This window comes from Dendrobates tinctorius, unplaced genomic scaffold (genome assembly GCF_039654945.1).
Source record: "Dendrobates tinctorius isolate UK_male_01 unplaced genomic scaffold, ASM3965494v1 ptg000176l, whole genome shotgun sequence".
Taxonomy (NCBI): Eukaryota; Metazoa; Chordata; class Amphibia; order Anura; family Dendrobatidae; genus Dendrobates; species Dendrobates tinctorius.
In genome coordinates, this window is record NW_027361843.1 from 2,417,711 (window position 1) to 2,435,947 (window position 18,237).

The 18,237-nt window shown below is 43.1% G+C and overlaps 1 long non-coding RNA gene across 1 annotated transcript in view; it reads left to right on the forward strand.

The window, feature by feature from the left end:
* The first annotated feature begins 225 nt into the window (after positions 1-225).
* The window catches only part of LOC141054180 (uncharacterized), a 118,002-nt gene continuing 99,990 nt past the window's right edge, over positions 226-18,237 (forward strand). Inside the window, exons 1-2 of the long non-coding RNA XR_012221371.1 lie at positions 226-571; positions 662-719. This is a non-coding gene — a long non-coding RNA (uncharacterized lncRNA). The remainder of the gene's footprint in view (positions 572-661; positions 720-18,237) is intronic.

Here is an 18,237-nt window from a genome sequence, read left to right on the forward strand (position 1 = left end):
TATTTTTATATTTTTTTATTTTTTGTTCTTTATTTTCATCTTACTATTTTTTATTTTTTTAATTTTTAAATTTTTCTACTTTTTATTTTTTCAATTTATGTTTCCCATTTCATTTATTTTTTTCCCATTTTTATGTTTTATTTTTCCCCTTCTCCCCCCCTCTTTTTTACTTATATCCCTTCTTATTTATTAACCCGCTTTTCTTATCTTTCTTTTTCTTCCCCTCTACTTCTTTTTTATTTATTGACACATTTCCAACTTCATCCCTTCCTCTCTCTCATTTATCATAAACTGTTCTCTCCCCTTCTCACCCCTCCCTCCACCACTGAGTCTCTCCTTCAACAGTGCAGGTACTGCTCTGAGCTACCGCATGCCTTCTTCCAAACACATACTGCCCTCAGCCTGACCTCCCCCTGCTCTCTCTCCCTCCCTATGCCGCAAACCCCATACAGACGCCACGTTGGCTTTATGACGTCATCATCCTGCACCTTCTTAATAAACATATATATACCGCGCTTTCTTGAGCACACACTTACAACACCGCAGGTCCAGGCTGCTCCCATGCCATCAGGTCAGCTCTGCAGCACCACCTGGTGCATAACATCTCCTTCTGATCCATTTTTTTCTTCTCCACATTCATCTCTCATGTTTTCTCCTACAGCCCCTGTTTGGGACTTCTGAAAATGCTCTAATTAATCTTTTCCTTGACACTACTTGAGGTTAGTACTCAGTATATCTGCCTTATTTGCCTGCCTTGTGTTTCCACCACCCCTGTTATTTCATCATAGACAGAGACAATACTATAATATGTCTCATCTAGGTCTGCTGCTTATCCCCATTGTTACTCCTGATGCCTAGAATGTTAAAATTGACTTGTGGCCAATAGTCTCTCTAGCACTTGCTTAATTTAATTTTTTTACTCTCTATATGACATTTTCCTAATTGCCTTAGGGACCTTTATGTTGTCGTGCTTAAATTTGTATAGATATATGTTTCGCCTTTAGGGTTTTTTTGCACTACTTTTCTGTTTTTGTTGTTTTTTTGTTAATATTTTTAAAAAAAATATATTTTTATTTTTTTTTTAAATTTTTTCACATTTTTTTCATGTTTATTATTTCTTTTCCAGCTTTCCGCGAGTTTGTCGTCCATATTCATTGTTGTGATTGCTTTTTAATTTATTTTGCAGTATGGTTTGAGAAAGGCCTCTTAGTAGGTCGAAACGTAACCATAGTATACTCATATCCTGGATTACGATATTATACCCACATTTTGGATACTTCTTTTGTCTGCGGTGTTACACTATTTGATGCATTTGAAATAAAATAAAAATCCAAAAATTTCACAAAATCTTCAAGATTTTTTGGCAAGATTAATCCACACTTGAGTGCGACTGTTTATCTACTGACTATTGTTTGTGGACCCTCCACGTACAGTCAGCACCTATCTCCTCCACAGCAAGAGTGCGCGTCTTTCTTCTTTTGCTCTGCAGGCAACCATTGATGGCACAGCACGCTCTCTCCGGCTCCGCCCTCAAAGAACGCGCCGCGATGTGCAGTTTCAAGTCGCCGCGCGTTCTTAACCCCTAAGGTGCCAGTGCCACCCCAAAATCTGCAGCGCAAGCCGTGCACCTTTGAAACTGCCGCCGTGCCCACAAATTTAAAGGGCCGGCGGTGGGTAAAAGAGGCCGGTGGCCGCTGCATTAGCCTGAGGCCCACAACGGGCTAATAAAAAGCGGCCCACCGGGAAAATACCCGGTTGGGCAGATTACCAATCCGGGCCTGTGTATATAGTATTGGGGAGAATTGGAAGCTCCATAGAGATTTTAGGATGCTGAACTATTATCTCAGGCCCACTATAGATTACACTTCAATTTAACAGGCTAAAATAGGCAGGTGTATGACCAGGTACAAGGTGTATATAGTATTGGGGAGAATTGGAAGCTCCCTAGAGATTTTAGGAGGCTGACAATGATGATCTCAGTCCAAGTAAGCCAGCAGGCAGCCTAATAAGCAGGCCTGCTGCACACAAAAGTGTGGAAAAATGAACGCTTGGTAACTGTGCAGAAAAGAGGAAGAAAAGTATTTTTGCTTTTAAAAAAGCAGTTTGCACAGCAGTGTGCAAACAGCAATGCAGCTATCAGGGAGCCTTATAAGGCAGCCTAATAACCATCAGAGCTGATGCACAAAAATATAGCCTCCCCTGTCACTGCACACAAACTGTTGTGTTGTACAGTGGAAATCGCTACCAGCAGAAGCAGTTTTTTTGTTCTTCTTCATTGCCTAACGCTCTCCCTTATTCAGGATCAGCAGCTGCAACCTCTCCCTAATGCTAAGATCAGCAGAAGTAAGATGGCGGTCGGCGTGCACGCCCTTTTATAGCCCTTGTGACGCCACACAAAGCAAGCCAATCACTTGCATGCCCTTCTCAAAGATGGTGGTGACCGATGCCCATGTCATCGTGTTGCACACAGTGTGCGTCCTCCATCATTGGCCGAAAAAGGGCGCTGGAAGCATCATTTGAGACGCGACTTTGGCGCTCTGGTCGCCGACCTTGTGGCCGACCTCACGCTATGGTCGGGTTTCGCTTCATGAAACCCAACTTCAGCGAAAGTCGGCGACTTGTGAATTTGACCGACCCGTTTCGCTCAACTCTAGCGATGACGTGAGTATGGTTTAGCTTAGATCCATTAAAGGAGTCTGTGTCTTTCTGTTGTTATACAATTTTACTATGGGGTTAATCATGGGGCCATCTTACAGACGCCTATCCATTGCTAGCCTCTGGTCTTAATGTACCTGGCAGTAAAAAGGTGATATCAACCCCACAAATATGAACCCCACTTTCCACCGCCACAGGGCAAGTGGGAAGAGCCGGGAAAAGCACCAGAATTGTAGCATCTATTAGATGCATGTTTTCTGGGGCAGCTGGGGGCTGCTATTTTTAGGATAGAGGTGCCAATATCCATGGATTCTTACTAATCTGAGAATACTAGCCTCCAGCTGTCTGCTTTAGCATGGCTGGTTGTCAAAAATGGAGGGGGGCTCACACCATTTTTTAAAATTGTTTATCTAAATAATTAAAAAATATGGCATGGGGCCCCCTTTTTTCTTGATAACCAGCCTTGCTAAAGCTGATAGCTGAGGGTTGCAGCCCGCAGCTGCCAGTTTTGCCAGACTGGTTATCAAAAATACATTGGAACCCCACGTATTTTTTTGTTATATTTATTTATAGCGCAAGTGGCGGCTGATGAACCCTACCATCAGCCGCCGCCTGCTCTTAGTGTTAAAGGGAACCTGGCAGCAGGATTGTGCACCATCTTGGAGGAGGACTTTTTTATCTTCTCTAGCAAGATGGCGCTGCCGATGCATGTGCACTCGCAGCTATAGGATCACCTCTATATACACCGATAGCTGCTACTGCGCAGGCATGGCGGTCACCATTTTAAAAAGGATTTTTTTTAATACTCCTCAAGAAAACTGCACATTAAACATGCACTTATGCTGCAACGCAGGTGCCACAGTTTGCACCTGCCTGCAGAAGGGTTGTAAGTATGACTGAACATATATTCATTATGTAGACTAGTGGGCAGGTGACTTAAGGATCATTGACCTGTCATCACTCTGCTTTATGAAAACCTAAGCACCACATGAAATCTTTGCACACAGCCCGGCCCAAAGTACAAGCATATCATTAACTCAAAGCTGAAAATAAAGATCAAACAACCACAAGACGGATTTCATCAACCAAGGTATCATTTTATTCAGTATAATGGTGTCGACCTGACACTGTCTGTAGGTTACTGTGCACAATCGTGCTGACAGGTTCGCTTTAACAGTAGAATAAAACTCTCAACATTGTCCACTGCTGGCAATGATCACAGCATGAGCAGGGTACAGTGATGTGAGCTGTGTTCAACACCTGACGATGGGGAACAGTACGAACAGTACCGCTGATTCCCAGATGCCAGTCCATGGAAACAGTCTGATATTTACACAAACTCATTCACTTGAATGGGCCTACGTGTGTAAATGTCTCCATTACATGTGAAAACTGTCATCACACGTACCGGAAACACTGACATCTTAAAGAGCCCTTATTGGAAACTCGATGATTTACCAAGCATTGGACGAATTTTTAGGAAAAAATCTATCTAATCTGAACAAGAATCTGAATGTGCAATTTTCGTGCCAAATTTGCAAACAAGTTCGCTCACCATCTCTCTGTTTATAGATAGTGTGGGTTCTTTTATTCCATCGATGACACCATGAAGATCAGTTGATGTTACAATTAGAGAACACAGATGAAAAATAGGAATTCAAAAGTTCGGCCTTCTCAACATCATTTTTTACCACTTCACCCTTTTCATCCTGTGAAAATCCTATAGCATCTTTGACTATTTTTTTGCTTTTTTCATACCCCCAAAATCCTTTTTACTGCTTTTCGTCTCCCTTGCAAGCCTTACTTCATTACTGTCTTTAGCTCTTCTAACTCTTGCTCAGCATTCCCTGCAGACAGCATTATATTCTTCTTTAGATATGCCTCCTCTTTCCATTTAATATACATTTCTTTTTTCCTTTTTAACAAGTGATTATACTCTGTGTTCATCCATCCTGGTCTCTTTAAACGCTTCCAATTCTTCCTTCTTTTCAGGATTGTTACTGTTTGTGCAGTGAGAATTTTATTTAGCAAAATCTCCCGTCCTTCTTGAACATTTCTGTCCTTTAGAACATCCAGCCATTGGATGTTGTAAACCATCAGGGATTTTATTACACTAATAAATTACAAGAGATTAATTGCATTAAATGATTATCAAACCTGATGTTATTCAGTTTGAAAATATGAAGGCTTAAGGGTGATTTTATTGCAATGTTCAAATAAATAAGGGGACAATGCAAAGATTGTGATGGTGACAAGGAGGCATTGTTTACATTTAGAGGAAAGAAGGTTTATTCGTAATCACAGATGCAGATACTTTACTGTAACAACATTGAGACTATGGAACTCTCTGCCACATGATGATCTTTCTGCCACAAGAAGGGTCTGGATGCCTTTAATGACAAATATAATATTACAGGTTACAGGGAAGGAATGTTTCCCCTAATATGTAGCTATTAGCATCTGCCCCACAGGGTTTTTGCCTTCCTCTGGATCAACATGTGAAGCTATAGTTTGAGCTCTGTGGATTTAAGTCTACCTTAAAACCTAAGTATGTTCCTGTTTGGTTTAATGCAAAAAGCAGAAAGTTTATACATTTTGCTTATAAACCTACTTTTGCATTGGGACATGAATAATTTTTATTGCAACTGTACATGAAGAACTAACATAGATCAAGCATATTTCTGTCAGTTAATGTTATTTTGGGTTGTGGATGCGCACTCCGTCTAGTGGAGGCTGAGCATATTTACATCCATCCACAAGAAGGTAGAAAGCAAATGATTTAAAAAAACAAATTGAAATACTATTTAAGTCCATGGCTGCTACATATATATATATATATATATATACATAAAAAGCTGCAAATCAAGTCAGCTGTGAGCTATGATTATAGAAAAGGACAGTAAGAGGAAAATAAATGCAGATGACAGTTTTTGTCATTAAATAACAAAATTAAGTTCTGAAAAAAATATTGTGTATATATATTTTTATTTTTTTAGAATTTAATTTTGTTATTCATTACAATATATTAAATATTGCATATTGTATGTATGTGTTGTGTGTGTATATATATATATATACTGTATATATATCTGTATATATATGTGTATATATATACAGTATATACATACACTGTATATATATATATATATCAAAAATATAACGGGCTAAGCGTCACACTGTCTGAAGCCTCTATAGACTGCGCAGTCTGGCTCCAGACAGAGTGACGCATCCCTCCCAAGAGATCGTGGTATGCGTAAGCACTGAACGCATACCGCGATCTCTGCTATAACTTACCGAGCCAGTGTTGCTGTTGCCGTGGGGTCTTGCGCCATGTGACGTCAGGAGAGGGCAGGTTGTGGCGCCGGAATCGGCGCCTGCGCAGGCCGCGCTTACCACCGCCATTTTGTAGAAGACACACTGCAGTGTGTCTTCAAGAAAATGGTGGCGGAAAGCGAGGACTGCACAGTCACCAAGTCCGGCGCCACAACCCGCCCTCTCCTGACGTCACATGAATCGGCGCCTGCACAGTCCGTGCTTACCACCGCCATCTTCTTGAAGACACACTCAGTGTGTCTTCAAGAACATGGCAGCGGAAAGAGAGGACTGCGCAGGCGCCCAGTCCAGCACCACAACACGCCCAGAACAGGACAGCGCTGGACACAGGGAAGAAAGGTGAGTATAAATGTTTTGGTTTTTTTTAATGTGTGCAGTTTAATAGGGGTGAGGGGGACCATTCATATCAGGATTGGGGGGTGAGGGGACCATGCATACCATGAAAGGGGGGTGAGCGGACCATGCATACCAGGATTGGGGGTGAGGGGACCATGCATACCAGGATGGGGGGGTGAGGGGACCATGCATACCAGGATGGGGGGGTGAGGGGACCATGTATACCAGGATTGGGGGGTGAGGGGACCATGCATACCACGATAGGGGGTGAGAGGACCATGCATACCAGGATGGGGGGGTGAGGGGACCATGCATACCAGGATGGGGGGGTGAGGGGACCATGTATGCCAGGATAGGGGGGTGAGAGGACCATGCATACCAGGATGGGGGGGTGAGGGGACCATGCATACCAGGATGGGGGGGTGAGGGGACCATGTATACCAGGATAGGGGGGTGAGAGGACCATGCATATTAGGATAGGGGGGTGAGGGGACCATGCATACCAGGATAGGGGGGTGAGGGGACCATGCATACCAGGATTGGGGGGTGAGGGGACCATGCATACCACGATAGGGGGTGAGAGGACCATGCATACCAGGATGGGGGGGTGAGGGGACCATGCATACCAGGATGGGGGGGTGAGAAGACCATGCATACCAGGATTGGGGGGTGAGGGGACCATGCATAACAGGATTGGGGGTGAGGGGACCATGCATACCAGGATTGGGGGGTGAGGGGACCATGCATACTAGGATTGAGGGGTGAGGGGACCATGCATACCAGGATTGGTGGGTGAGGGGACCATACACACCAGGATTGGGTGGTGAGAGGACCATGCATACCAGGATAGGGGGGTGAGGGGACCATGCATACCAGGAGAGGGGGGTGAGGGGACCATGCATACCAAGAGAGGGGGGTGAGGGGACCATGCATTCCAGGATTGGGGGGTGAGGGGACCATGCATACCAGGATTTGGGTGTGAGAGGACCATGCATACCAGGATAGGGGGGTGAGAGGACCATGCATACCAGGATTGGGGGGTGAGGGCACCATGCATACCATGATAGGGATGAGGGGGTACCATACATACCACGATAGGGATGAGGGGGTGCCATGTATACCACAATAGGGATGAGGGGGGTGCCATGCATACCAGGATTGGGTGGTGAGGGAACGATGAATACCAGTATATGGATAAGGGGATACCATGCATACCATGATAGGGATGAGGGGTGCAGCACATACCAGGATGGGAGACCATATACCACTAAAAGTGTAGAACGGGTTCATAGCTAGTATGTGTATATATATATATATACATACATATATATATATGTATCCTGCTGTAATTAAATAAATAATAAGCAAAAGTGCATTTAAGTGATACAGAGTTTATAGTAATACTGTATTTGATAAAATATAGCATAAAAGCTGTCCCACCATCGACAAGGTAACTCTGTGGTCGGGGCGGTACTACACTGTCTAGTATTAAAAACCTTATCATGTGTCAAAGTTGACCTCAGTATGAGAATAAGGGCAGACAAAAGGACCGGGTCCCATCCAGTGGACACCAGTGAGGGGAAGCCTTTAAATACAATTTCCAGCTCAGGAGAGGGAGACCACGCCCCAGCTTTCACAGAATGCAAAAACACAAAGAAAAAACCTCTCATTTCGTCTTTTGTAGGTTATATAATAATATATATATTATTATTATTATTATTATTATACATTTATATAGCGCCATTTATTCCATGGCACTTTACAGGGAAAAGGGGAAATATAGGCAAGTACAATAAACATGTGCAAGACAAGGGACACACGAGTACAGAAGGAGAGAGGACCCTGCGCGTGAGGGCTCACTGTCTACAGTGATGGGTGAGGATACACTAGGAGAGGGTAGAGCTGGTTGTGTGGTGGTTCAGTAGACCGAGGATCATTGCAGGCTGTATGCTTGTCGGAACAGGTGGGTCTTCATGTTCTTCTTCAAGGTTTCCGTTGTTGGTGAGAGTCTGATGTGTTGCGGCAGAGAGTTCCAGAGTATGGGGGAAGCATGGAAGAAGTCTTGTATGCGGCTGTGGGAAGAGGAGATGAGGGGGAAGTAGAGAAGGAGATCTTGAGAGGATCGAAGGTTGCGTGCAGGTAGGTACCAGGAGACCATGTTACAGATGTATGGAGGAGACAGGTTGTGGATGGCTTTGTATGTCATGGTTAGGGTTTTAAACTGGAGCCTCTGGACAATAGGAAGCCAGTGAAGGGCCTCGCATAGGGGGGAGGCAGGGGAAAAGCAGGGAGACAGGTGGATTAGTCTGGCAGCTGAGTGTAGGATAGACTGGAGTGGTGCCAGAGTGCTGGAGGGGAGGCCAGAGAGTAGGAGGTTGCAGTAGTCGAGGCAGGAGATGATAAGGGCATGCGTTAGTGTTTTTGTGGTTTCATAGTTGATGAATGCGTGGATCCGGGAAATATTTTTGAGTTTGAGGCGGCAGGAGGAGGCAAGGGCTTGGATATGGGGTTTGAAAGAGGGGGCAGAGTCGAGGATCACCCCAAGGCACCGAGAGTGCGGGACTGGGGAAAGAGAGCAGCCATTGACATTGCTGGATAGGTCTGGTGGAGGGGTAGAGTGAGATGGGGGAAATATGATGAATTCTGTTTTGTCCATGTTCAGTTTGAAAAAGCGAGCAGAAAAGAAGTCCACCGCATCTGGAGGCACGTTTGCCCCTCTCCTATATACTGACAAGCTCATTACCTTAGAGAGATCATTCTCCTCAATGCCTAAAGCACCATCGTCCTTTCTGATAGATGCCTATAAGCTCTACACAATCTATATACCACACGTAACTGAAGAAGGTCACATTGACCGAAACGTCTTTTTTCGTGTACTACAATAAACCGCCTTACAAATACCTTTAAGTTGAGTGCTAGGTTCATATTTGTTAGTTCAAGATATACATGCTGTTCCAGTAGTTTTGATTTGTAAGGGAGAAGAGATATCGGGAGATAGTTAAACACAGAGGATGGGTCGAGGGAGGGCTTTTTGAGCATGGGTGTGATTGAGGCATGTTTGAAGGGTGAGGGAAAGACACCATTTGGAAGTGAAAGGTTGAAGAGGTGTGTTAGAGTTGGGATGAAGACTGTGGCAAAGTCAGGGATGAGGTGGGACGGGAGCTGGTCAAGTGCACAAGTGGTGAGGTGTGATCTTGACAGGAGGGTGGAGAGCTGATCTTGTGTCATAGTGGAGAAGCTGGTTCTGGAAGAACAGGGGTGAGCAGCTAAGAGGGGCATTGGGGCTGCGGGCCAAATTTCTCTGATCGTATCGATCTTCTGCTTAAAGAAGGAGGCAAAGTCTTCAGCAGAAATGAGAGGAGATGGAGGAGTTGCTGTGGGACGGAGTAGAGTTGAAAGTGTTGAAAAGCTGTTTAGGGTTGTGAGACAGTGAGGATATGAGAGATGCAAAGTAAGTTTGTTTTGCGGCAGTGAGCGTGTACTTGAAGCTGGCAAGGGACAGGGACTGCTTGTATATATATATATATATATATATATATCATATAATTCCACACAAACCCCCCAAAATGGACCAGACAAAATTGTTGTCTGTAGACGCTCATTAAGCCTGCTGCAGTTTTTTGTGGGGGCTGAAAAAAATTTAATATATTTTGATCAATCAAGTATTACGTGCTTTGAGGTCCTATTTTGTGTTATACAACACACCTAAAAATCGTTGAAACAATTCCTTGGCTACATTTCTCAGCCATACATGATTCAACCATACTCTATTTCATAGTGTGGAGTACATTTCTGTAATGAACCAAACAATCCTCAAAGAATATCAATATGATTCCTTCAAAAAGCAAACACCACAAACCAATAGAGAAAAATGAAGGAGTAGAATCAAGATTATAAAGATAAAAAATATATATTTTATTATAATAAATTAAAACAACATATCATATAACAATATATTCAAATAGGATACCAAATATAGAGACATAAAGACACAAAGAAGCTAGCAGAAGGTATAGCCCAAAAAAGGTTAAGGTACACACAGATATGAGGTTACTTATAATCAATAATGCCAAAATGGATATCAATAGTGCATATAAATATCTTGCCCAGTTCCTACTACGTAATCCATATGATAAGGGACAAGGATGACAATATCCTAATAAAGTTGCAAACAATTTATAAGTACCAGGTCACTCAAATATATATAAATAAAGTGACAATATCTATATATCAAAAAAATATGCTAAGCACCATCGAAATACAATAAAAAGATATAAATCAATTCCTAATCATCATCATCAAAAGGCTGCAATAAATACAAAACATACATTAACTGCAGTCATAATGAATAGGGGGATAACCACCTGCTGTAACACACCTTGACGTGCGTTTCACCGCCTCTGCAGTTTTGTCAGGAGGTCATTATTTCTTCATTAGCATTTTAAAAAAGGTGATGGGGAATAAGGGTACAGCGCTGCCCGGCAGCCGCAATTCCCGCAGATTTCAGCTGTACATGACAGCTGATACTCTGCAGTTTCAGCCACAGTGTTTTCTTTAATTGATAGGTGCCGACTGACCCCTTAAAAGCCGCTGTCAATTGTAACAGCACTATTTAATTTGGTTGCGAGGGGGTTACAAGACCCCTTTTTTAACCATCGGACCCCCACGATGAGAATTGCGATTGCTGATGGTTGTCATGGTACTCTGAGGTCATTTGGGGACCCAGTGGTACAATAACTTATGAGATCTAACTATAAACTGGGTCTCATAGGCATAGTCATTGAAATACTGATCAAAATAAAAATTATACATGTCACAGAGGTACTAAGTATAAAAGTGGAAAAAATGAAATACAATATGTTGAAAATAATGAAAGAAATCACACACAAGTCACGGAAAGCCATTTAGTCACTAAAAACGCAGTTTTTGCGATAAAACAAAAATAAACAAAAAAAAGTACCCAAAATCGATATGGCTGCATCAGAACGATCAGCTCTAAAACTGGCAAGTTTTCAATAACATGAGGCGAAAGCCGTAAAACAAATAAAAAACATATACCGTATTTTTCGGACCATAAGACGTACTTTTTTCCCAAAAAATTTGGTGGAAAAATGGGGGTGCGTCTTATGGTCCAGATGCACTTACTAGGAGACACCATCCGAGGCTGATGGGCGGCGATTTGGCAGATGATCGGTGGTGCGGGGCCTCCGCCGGCATTGGTGGAAATCCCGGAGCCCCCGCACATCCATCCCGGGCTGGTGTGGCACTTTTGCAGGTGATTGGCGGTACAGGGGCCCCGCTGGCACTTTGTGAAAGGAGCCCCCGCACTTCCATAGTTGTAATGTTGATTTGAAAATGGCCGCGCATAGTGAGATCTCGGGAGACGAGATGTTGTCCCGGGAGACAAGATCTCTTCTCCTGAGATCTCACTCTGCGTTTGCGCCGCCTCCCGCAGCCATTTTCCTGAAGCTCAATTCAGCATTACAATTGAGCTTCAGGAAAATGGCCGCAATGTAATGCTGAATTGAGCTTCAGCTTGCATTTTTTAACTAAAAAATGGTAGTTTTTCCCCACATATACTGTGTACTAAGGAGATATTTCACAACAAATATTGAGGTCTATTTTCTCCTTCCACATTGCTTTAATTCCTGTGAAGCACCTGAAGGGTTAATAAACTTCTTGAATGTGATTTCAATGACTTGGGGGATGCAATTTTTAGAATGTCAATTTTGGGTATTTTATGTCATATACGCCCTACCAAAGTCACTTCAAATGTAATGTGTTACCTAAAAAATGGTTTTGTATTTTTTTTGTGGAAAAATTAGAAATTGCAGATTAACTTTTAACTCTTCTAAGTTCTTAACAAAAAAAATGTTTAAAAAATTATGCAAATGTAAAGGAAGCATGTGATAAATGTTATTTATTAACTATTTTGTGTGACATAACTTTGGTTTAAGAGCATAGGAATTCAAATTTTGAAACATTTCACATTTTTGGTCAAATTTTCTATATTTTCATAAACATGCGCAAATTATATTTTACCACTTTCATGAGGTACAATATGACATGAAAAAAACACTCTGAAAATCACTTGGATCCATTGAAGCATTCAAGAGTTATTACCTCATAAAGTAACACTGGTCAGATTAGAAAGATTTGTCCTAGTAATTAAGGTTAAAATTGCCTCTGTTACTAAGGGGTTAAACATGTTTTTTTTTTTTAAATTAATTTAATTTGATCTTCAGTATGCAGGACAATAAAGGTGTTCCACCTGAGGGGAAGGTGTAGGTCACCATCCTGACATTACAGTATACAGTGCAAAAATAGCAGCCAAGAAGGTTTTGATAGGGGGTGTTCCCACAATAGGTGAAACATAACTTTCACTCCTGCATTGCAATGGCAGCATGTATCTGGCACAGAAGGCTAATCCAGATATTCATATCAACAAGATAAGATCTTAAAGAGGACTTATGATGCTGCTGTAATGCAGTCTTTGCATTTCTCAAACATAACGCTTCTCATTTAATACCTTCACCCTAGAGCCTGTTTTCACCTTCCTGACCAGGCCAAATTTTACAATTCTTGACCAGTGTCAATCTATGTGGTAATAACTCACGAATGCATCAACATATCCCAGTGATTTTGAGACTGTGTTTTCACGACACATTGCACTTCATGATAGTGGTAGGTAAATTTAGACCGATATTTTTAGCATTTTCTTGTGAGAGTATCGGAATTTTGGTGAAAACATTGAAAATTTTGCAATTTCAAAACTTTTAACTTTTATGCCCTTTAACCAGATGGGTATATAGCACAAAATAGTTAATAAATAACATTTACCATATGTTTACTTTACATAAGCATCATTTATGGAACATATTTGTGAAGAATATTGGAGATATCATTTTATGTGAATCATTTGTATTCTATTTGGCATGAGATTATACAACCCCCTTATGTTGTGCAGTTATAACAGGACACCTAGCTCAGCAGGGGGTTAAGCCTGAAAAAGCTGTGAGTGACAGATCTCACAACTTGAGCCAGCTAAGCGCAGAACAAAAGGTGTGCTTGCAAACTGGTTACCATAAGGTTTAACTGCTTTGTTCAGACAGCTAGGATTTTATTCGGAGACTATGGACTGATTGTATACCTACACACTAGTTACATTTTCAAGATCTCTGGAATGGGACGAATACCTTCTAGGGTCTCGATCCGTTCTAGCCCATCAGGGTGGGGAGATAGCTAAAATGGCTAGAAGGAGCCAGGTAGCAAGGCTGTGTTTAGTCTCAACACGTAGCAGGAACCCGGCCGGATCCGATGGCGCCAAAACTGCTTCCCTAGGACCGCCCATTAAGGAGTTATGACCCAGCTTAGATTTTGGAGTTTTTACCTGCTAGAGGCAAGGGGAAGGGATTTAGATTCAGCCCAGAGGGCAGGAGGGGCACGACCCAAAATGGCTAAATGCTAGCATACAGCATGGGCCATTGCTTTTTCTCTGGGGAGTTCGCAGTGACAAATTTTGGGGGAAGAAGTCAAGGACCAGAGAGGACCACAAGCCTCCCATGTGGCATCCCCTCCCTGGCAAGCCATTCCTTTAATTTGACTGGTAATTGACACTTATATTCTGCATACATTGTCCTACCACTATTGTATTTGCATATCTGACTATTGTATATCTATAACTATTGTGTATATAGTGTATTGTCTAATGTGCCCTTAAGGAGATTAAACATATAATTTAACCTTGGGCTGATCTTTTATTTTGATCTACGAATCCACACGTTTGTTTCTCGTCTTAACTTTCCATGCTATCGGGGCTTGTTTCTGGCCTGATATAATTCGGTTAATGGACCGGGCTTTTATCTAATGAGGAGCTGGTGGTAGTTCTACTGGGTTGACCAGGCGTTCTTTCACTTGTGCTAGTGAAAAGGGCCTCTTAGCCTATCAAGGTTGTGGGAGAGTATGATGCCACATCAATGACTGCATGGGCAGCATCCTCTTACTCCCCGTGCCTCCCTGAGTCTGTGTGGACAGGGGGTTTCTGTGTAAACTTGTGCCAACCTGACATGGGGTGCAGAATGTCACATTTTGTAATTGGAAAGACCACATTATGTGATTCTTCAGATGTAATAGTGACAGGCAGGGTGGCAAGGTGCGGGTTCATCACAATTATTTTTTTAATCAGGAAGATAGAAGGGTTAAAGGTTGATCAGCAATTTCTCAATTTTCCAACAAAAATTTTAGTACCAATTGTTTAGGGACCACACCACATTTGAAGTGACTTTGAGGGGCTATTGTGACAGAAAATACCCAAGCGTGACACCATTCTTAAAACCTCAAAGTGCTCAAATCCACATTTGTTAAGTTTAGTAACCCTTCAGGTGCTTCATAGGAATTAAAGTAATGTGGAAGGAAAAAATGAAAATTTTACTTTTTCCCACTAACATGTTGATTTAACCCCAAATTTAGCATTTTTACAAGAGTAAAAGGAGAACATGGACTGCACAATTTGTTTTGCAATTAGTAACATACTAACATAGTTAGCAAGGCCGAAAAAAGACATTTGTCCATCCAGTTCAGCATATATTCCAATGTTCAAAAAAGGTTATAACACGGAGGACCGTGAAACCAGATACACAAACCACAAGAGAAAAGGTCCTCCAATGAGAGTAAAAAGTTTTTCATTTTATTGGTCAAATAAATACATGATAAAATTAGAATTGGCAAACCATACAGAAATAGGATAGCAAAAAACAAGCACACTGGGTGACACAATCAATAGCAAAGGATAAACTAACTTAATAATGGCACCTGAGAAAGCATATAAAAAGATATATAAAAAATAATTTTTTATATAAAGTGCTTAGTGCAAGAGAATTACTGCCCAATATGCTTCAAAGCTCCAGACAAATCAAAATTAATCCAAAAAATACATAAATAAATACATAAAGTGCTGGTGCAATGAAAAAACTATAAGCAAAAAGAATTATGGTTAAATAATATATTTCATAAATCCAAATACATCCATATCGATTCATCAAAGTGTATGGAGAAATACATAAAGTGCTGGTACAACAGAAAAATTGAAAAAGAAAATCATGCACATAGAGATTGGTCAGATACTAGTATTGCTGGTTTTTCCCATATCTGGCTACCTCAGAACGGGATCAAAGCCCTGAAGTCTGTAATGCATGTTGTGAATAAACTGAGAGAGCCAGATATAAGGAAATGCATCTCATGGCTGTGAAAGGAAAACTATATAAGTATATTTACCACAATAGAAGGTCACCCAGGGTCCCCCTGACGCACGTTTCGATGGTTATCTTCCTCAGAAGGGGTGCTCAACCTCCCGTTTCAAAAGATCACCCTTTTATAACCACATCCTCCATGCAATGCGGATCACCTGTGTAGTGCGAGGCCTCTCCCAGCCGCATTACGTCACCCTCCCGGAAATGTGTCCCCATAAAAAACCGCCGTGTTTCACACATATAAAAATGCCGTTATAGCAGATGCACGGTACTCAGAAGTGCACCCTCATGGTCGTCTTGGTGACAAATCACTATGCATATATTAAGAGCCAGTAGTATCGGCGCCATCTTGGATGCCCCGTAAAGGCAGTGTACTCTGTTGTCCTGGAGATATCACGTCATACAGCACAACAGTATCGTGCCCTGTGAAACCAGCCTACCCTTTGAGGAATGCACATAGAGCAAATCTTAGCGCAATCTAAATAAAATGCTCAGCTAATGTTTAAGGGCCAGACAAAGAAGGGTACAAAATCAACTAAACAGAGCATGTTCGCAGGAGACTGAGCAATAAAGATTTTTTTCTCATGTTAACCCCCCAAAAAACAGATATCTATAATAATAAATGCCCTAACCAGCTTCCGGTTGTAACAACTTCCGTCCAGTTGTAACCGGTGACGTCACCACACACACACACGCACGTTAACCCTCAACACACCACACCGCCTCAACACACACTCCTCTCACCTTTCACCTCCACTCATGTCCACTCACTCTTTCACTCCACATACGTTCCTTTCTCTCACTCCGTTTCTCATACTCACACCGTCATCGTCGCTGCCCCGACATCTTCCTCCGCCGCCGCGATCCAGGATCCAGACGTTCTCCAGGCCGCCGACATCGGGATCTAAAAAGATGGCGTCGGCGAAATCTCGCGAGATTACGCCGACGCCATTTTGGATCCCGATGTCGCCCATGCCAGCGACATGTTGTTGCGGCGACGCCATCTTGAATATCGCGGGACTTCACGAAATCCAAGATGGCGTCCCACAAGAACATGTCGGCGGCCTGGAGAACGTCTGGATCCTGGATCGCGGCGGCGGAGGAAGATGTCGGGGCAACGACGATGACGGTGTGAGTAAGAGAAACGGAGTGAGAGAAAGGAACGTATGTGGAGTGAAAGAGTGAGTGGACATGAGTGGAGGTGAAAGGTGAGAGGAGTGTGTGTTGAGGCGGTGTGGTGTGTTGAGGGTTAACATGGCAAGAGGTGTGAGGCTGTGTGCACACGCTGCGGATTTTGCTGCGGTTCCGCAGCGGTTTTGGCCGCTGCGGAACCGCAGCAGTTTTTGCTGCGGTGTACAGTACCATGATTCCCTATGGGAATCAAAAACCGCAGTGCAGACGGTGCGGAATTTTCCGCGCGGATTATCTGCGGTTTTCAATCCACAGAAAGAATTGACATGTCAATTCTTTCTGCGGATTCTCCTGCGGTTTGCCATCTCCTATATTGAGGAGATGAAAAACCGCAGGGCAAAACCGCAGAGCAATCCGCAGGTAAAACCGCAGGTCTTTTGACCTGCGGTTTCACCTGCGGATTTTACAAAATCTGCGCGGATGAATCCGCACCTAATCCGCAGCGTGTGCACACAGCCTTAACGACGTCGGCGAAATCTCGCGAGATTTCACCAACGCCATCTTGCATTCGTGAAATTGCGTCATTTACCTCACGCCGACTTGCTGTGCGGACGCTTGGCATTGCCTGTACCACCATAACTACTGCTGCCTTGGTCCTATGCCTGTTTACTGCCGGTGTCTAATTACAGGGCCAATTTGCCTATACTGCCATAACTATTGCTACCTTGCTACTCTGCCGGTGTCTAATTACAGGGCTAATTTGCCTCTACCGCCATAACTACTGCTGCCTTGCTCCTCTGCCGGTGTCTAATTACAGGGCTAATTTGCCTCTACCGCCATAACTACTGCTGCCTTGCTCCTCTGCCGGTGTCTAATTACAGGGCTAATTTGCCTATACCGCCATAACTACTGCTGCCTTGCTCCTCTGCCGGTGTCTAATTACAGGGCCAATTTGCCTATACCGCCATAACTACTGCTGCCTTGCTCCTCTGCCGGTGTCTAATTACAGGACCAATTTGCCTCTACCGCCATAACTACTGCTGCCTTGCTCCTCTGCCGGTGTCTAATTACAGGGCCAATTTGCCTCTACCGCCATAAATACTGCTGCATTGCTCCTCTGCCGGTGTCTAATTACAGGGCTAATTTGCCTATACCGCCATAACTACTGCTGCCTTGCTCCTCTGCCGGTGTCTAATTACAGGGCTAATTTGCCTCTACCGCCATAACTACTGCTGCATTGCTCCTCTGCCGGTGTCTAATTACAGGATCAATTTGCCTCTACCGCCATAACTACTGCTGCCTTGCTCCTCTGCCGGTGTCTAATTACAGGGCTAATTTTCCTCTACCGCCATAACTACTGCTGCCTTGCTCCTCTGCCGGTGTCTAATTACAGGATCAATTTGCCTCTACCGCCATAACTACTGCTGCATTGCTCCTCTGCTGGTGTCTAATTACAGGGCCAATTTGCCAATACCGCCATAACTACTGCTGCCTTGCTCCTCTGCTGGTGTCTAATTACAGGATCAATTTGCCT